Consider the following 5613-nt stretch of genomic DNA (forward strand, 5'->3'; position numbering starts at 1 on the left):
CAGGGAGGAGGGGTGTGCTCCACATCTCAGCCTCCGACGCGGCATTGCGGCTTCCTCCCCGACGCGCGTCCGACTAGTGGCAGTGCGGCGCGTGCGCTTATGCAGTCCGCAGCTCGCAAGCACCCACTCCGACCGCCACGAGCCCTGGCAGAGCCATCAACACCCGCTCGCCGACCATCTCCAATGCCCTGTTGCAGTGCGGCCCGATGCGGCACACAGTCCAACGCTCCATCACCTGCAGATCGGCTCACCGGCATGCACGGGATTGTGCTCAACTACATCACTACCACCCCCCTGTTTTGTGGTTCGTCTGATGTGGCATTGTAGCTCGGTAGGATCCGTTCTGCATCTTTTTCTAGCAGTGCACTGAAGTTCAGTTTAGTTTGCTCGCGAGGGATCACAAAAGGGCACTGCACTTGACTAGCTAGCGTCATTTAGCTTTCTCCTGTCTACGGACGACGATGCAAGCATGCAGTATGGATGAAGATGCCGTGCACTTCGCCGTCCAAATCCCAAACCAGGGTTGTTGCTATTCAGAAGCATTTTTCTAGTGTTTTTTAGAAAATTTGATGACTTTTTTGGGTGCAGTGCAGTTCAGAAGCTTCCGTGCAGTACACCGACCACGGACGTGCGTCTCGCTGGCATTAGATGCGGCTCAGTACTCCTGTGGGTGCAGTTTGTGGGTGCGCCGGCAACGACGGTAGCAACACAGTGCACTCGAGTGTCACCGTGGTGCAGCTCAGTGGCTCGCTCGAGCACGGGCTTCATCACCTCGGTGATTCTATAGTGTGTTCCCTGGTCATGCAGCTCGGTATCATGAAGTCCATAATTTGCTCTCATTTTTTCATAAGAATTTGATGGTTCACTTCTGTTTAGTAAAAAGACGAGGAGTACACTTTCTTTTGGATGTGGTTAATTGTGCTACGCGTTGGATCGAAGACTCCCATCAGTTTTCCTAACATCAACAAAATGTGTGGCCCACTTTGTGAGATAAAAAAGAAAAACATGCAGTTTTGTATTTAACTCTTGCAGTGCAGAAAACAAATGCAGCTCACTTCGCGTTCACAAGATGTCCAAGATGAGTTAGATGAAAAAGGACAAAAATAAAATAATGCAGTGCACTTTCCACAGTGTTTTGGTTCACTTACGTTAAATGTGAAGTGGAATTTTTTTTATGGAAACGACAAAAAGTAGTAATGCCATTCACTTTTGATAGTGTTGCGGTCCACTTGCTCTTGTCTTTGCGGTTCACTCTTGTTAATAAAGAAGTCAGAAAAAGGACAAAAGAAATCATGCACTTTTATAGTTAGAAAAATGATGAAAGAAAATCATGAAGTCTGCTTGACTGACTGACGCAGTGCAGTTTTCAGTCTGAAGCAGTGCGTTCTTCTGTCGGATGAAGTTTACTCGTTGATTTGGGTGTCACGAAAAACAGAGTGTCTGCATTTTTGTAATTTCAAAAACTGCTCTTAAACCGTAATAAATTAGAGAGAGTGTCCTAAATGAGTACATAGAAAATTAATAAGTATGAAAAAAGACAACAAGAACTCATGAGGTTCACTTTTGGTAGTGTTACAGTTCACTTTCGGAAGTGTTGTGGTCCACTCTCGTTCATGAATTTTTTTGAACAAAAAGACAACAAAAACTCGTGTGAGAAACATTTATGTTTGACAAAAGAAATCATGAAGTTCACATGACCGTCTGATGCAGTGCGGTTTTTCGTTCGATGCAGTGCGGTTTTCAGTCGGATGAAGTACCCACGTCGATTTGGGTGTCGCGAAAAACAGAGTGTCCACATTTCGGTAAATTCAAAATTCCTCTTAAACCGTAAAGAATTAGAGAGAGTGTTCTACATAAAAGAGTTGCGTCTCGTCGATATCTTTCCAACAGCGTAGCACTTGAATCAATCCAACCAGCAGTTTGCAAAAGTTTCGCAAAAAACGGCCGCTGCCACTCGTCATCCGCCGCACGATTTTCAAAATTATCTTAAAACCGTAAGGAATCTCAAAAATATTTCAACATATGAAAGTTGTGCCTCGTTCGTAGCTTTCCAACGGCTTATCACACGCCTCGTTTCGACAAATGGTTCAAAAACTGGAGCAAAAAAAGTAACGGAAATTTGAAAAAATTTGAAAAACAGAATTCCGCGATTTAGTAAATTTGAAACTGCCTTAAATCGTAAGGAATTAGAGAAAAATTTATATATAAAAAAGATGCGCCTCGACGATATCTATCCAACGACATATCATTTGCTTTATTGCGATGAGCGGTTTAGGAAAAACACGAAAAAACGCTCGCTGCCACTCGTCATCCGCCACACCATTTTCCAAACTGCTCTTTAACCGTGAGAAATCTCGAAAAGTGTTCAACATGGCGAAGTTGCGCCTAATCCATATCTTTCCAACAATATTTTATATGCGTCATTCCGTTAAGCGGTTAAAAAACTAAAGCGAAAACAGTACCAAAAACAACGCGTGCAGTTTTTTTCCGACACGAAGTTCACTCGCTTGAGTTGTGCAGCACACTTGGTTCAAACAATGACGTGCACTTGCGTTGAGCGTGCAGTGTAGAAGTGTTATCAGAATAGTTATTCTGCTAATATTAATAGAATAGACGGGCTGTGTGTGTGTATATATATATATACATATATACACACACACACACACACATATATATATATATTCAATTGGATGTAAGTTAGCATAAACTATTATTGTTGACATTACCCTTGAGATAAAAGGTTGGGAGGCAACACTATAAGCCCCTACCTTTCTCTGTGTCCGATTAAAACTCCATACCCATAAGTATTGCGTGAGTGTTAGCAATTGTGAAAGACTAAATGATAGTTGAGTATGTGGACTTGCTGAAAAGCTCTTATATTGACTCTTTCCGATGTTATGATAAATTGCAATTGCTTCAATGACCGAGATCATAGTTTGTTGGTTCTCAATGAAGTTTCTGATTCATACTTGACATTGTGGATAGATTATTACTTGAGCATAAGAAATCATATGACAAAATATATATGTTGCTGTTATAAGAATGATCATGACGCCCTCATGTCCGTATTTTATTTTATCGACACCTCTATCCCTAAACATGTCGACATATTTTTCAATATCGGTTTCCGCTTGAGGACAAGCGAGGTCTAAGCTTGGGGGAGTTGATATGTCCATTTTGCATCATGCTTTTATATCGATTTTATTGCATTATAGGCTTTTATTACACGTTATGTCATAATACTTATGCCTATTCTCTCTTATTTTACAAGGTTTACATGAAGAGGGAGACTGTCGGCAACTGGAATTCTGGGCTGAAAAAGGAGCAAATATTAGAGACCTATTCTGCACAACTCCAAAAGTCCTGAAACTCCATGGAAGTTAATTTTGGAATTAATAAAAAATACTGAGCAAAGAAAATACCAGAGGGGGGCCACCCACCGTCCACGAGGGTGGGTGCGCGCCCTACCCCCTGGGCGTGCCCCTGCCTCGTGGGCCACTGGCAGGCCTCCGGTGCCCATGTTCTGCTATTTGAAGTCTTTTACCCTGGAAAAAATCATAAGCAAGCTTTCGGGACGAGACACCACCGCCACGAGGAACCTTGGCGGAACCAATCTAGGGCTCCGGCGGAGCTATTCTGCCGGGAAAACATCCCTCTGGGAGGGGGAAATCATCATCATCATCATCACCATCAATCCTCTCATAGGGAGGGGGGTCAATCTCCATCAACATCTTCACCACCACCATCTCCTCTCAAACCCTAGTTTATCTCTTGTATCCAATCTTTGTCCCAAAACCTTAGATTGCTACCTGTGGGTTGCTAGTAGTATTGATTACTCCTTGTAGTTGATGCTAGTTGGTTTATTCGGTGGAAGATCATATGTTCATATCCTATATGCATATTAATACCCCTCTGATTATGAACATTAATATGATTTGTGAGTAGTTACGTTTGTTCCCGAGGACATGGGAGAAGTCTTGCTATAAGTAGTCATGTGAATTTGGTATTCGTTCGATATTTTGATGAGATGTATGTTGTCTATCCTCTAGTGGTGTTATGTGAACGTCAACTACATGACACTTCACCATTGTTTGGGCCTAGAGGAAGGCATTTGGAAGTAATAAGTAGATGATGGGTTGCTATAGTGACAGAAGCTTAGACCCTAGTTTATGAGTTGCTTCGTAAGGGGCTGATTTGGATCCATATGTTTAATGCTATGGTTAGGTTTACCTTAATACTTCTTTTGTAGTTGCGGATGCTTGCAATAGGGGTTAATCATAAGTGGGATGCTTGTCCAAGAAAGGGCAGTACCCAAGCACCGGTCCACCCACATACAAAATTATCAAAGTAACGAACGCGAATCATATGAGCGTGATGAAAACTAGCTTGACGATAATTCCCATGTGTCCTCGGGAGCGCTTTCCTTCATATAAGAATTTGTCCAGGCTTGCCTTTTGCTATAAAAAGGATTGGGCCACCTTGCTGCACCTTATTTACTTTTGTTACTTGTTACCCGTTACGAATTACCTTATCACAAAATTATTTGTTACCGATAATTTCAGTGCTTGCAGAGAATACCTTACAGAAAACTGCTTGTCATTTCCTTCTGCTCCTCGTTGGGTTCGACACTCTTACTTATGGAAAGGACTACGATAGATCCCCTACACTTGTGGGTCATCAGTGGATCATGTAGAGATTATTTTATATGATAGCTATATTGTTGAATTTAATTATGATCCTACATGCACTCCCTCCGTTCCATATTAGTTGTCGCTGAAACAGATGTATCTAGACGTATTTCAGGGCTAGATACATCTGTTTTAGCGACAACTAATATGGAACGGAGGGAGTATTTATTATGAGAGGGGAAAATATGGTTGTAGTAATTTTCATGTTACTAAATTACCTCTTGCTATGTTAAGATGGCTATTGCTTCTTTCTTCTTCCTTGCATATGCTAGTTTTTTCTTGCCTTGATAATTTGTTTTCTTATAAAACTAGTGGTGTGACCCGCGCATTTGCGCAGCTAGATTTTAGATGTTTCATTCCATTTATATCTTTCATTTGAACTACAATAGACTTGATATACTGATTTGAACTATATTTTTTATTTAGTCACACGTATTACAGGAGCAAGATTTTTATTATATGAAGTTTACCCTTTTGTGATAAAAAAAAATCATCTATGGTCTTAGGCATAGAGATTTCAGTCTGGTTTGGGTGAATGCACCGTGGTATGCCTATTAAGATTACCATAACATATATACATAGGAAATTTTCCAATTCTACTACTTATTGTTTTCAAAAAGTTCAATATCAGTTGACATTGAATTATTACTTTAAATATGGGTGTGGCACCCCTTTTTGTTTCACTATAGGTTGTAGAAAGTCCACCACGCTCTACCGCAATATTTTTTATACTCTATTGATTTTTTACCCGTGATTCAAGTCGGCCATTCTCACTCCCTTGCTGTCTTAACATTCAGTATTTATGTTTTCCATCGGACAACATTTTTTTTGCTTTATTGGTACATTATGCCAGCTCACAACAAGAAATTGATCCACCTATTTTTTCCTAAACAATTCCATGCATGTCGTATATCCAATGCTTATG

The sequence above is a fragment of the Triticum dicoccoides genome, chromosome 2B (genome assembly GCF_002162155.2).
Source record: "Triticum dicoccoides isolate Atlit2015 ecotype Zavitan chromosome 2B, WEW_v2.0, whole genome shotgun sequence".
In the NCBI taxonomy this organism is placed as follows: Eukaryota; Viridiplantae; Streptophyta; class Magnoliopsida; order Poales; family Poaceae; genus Triticum; species Triticum dicoccoides.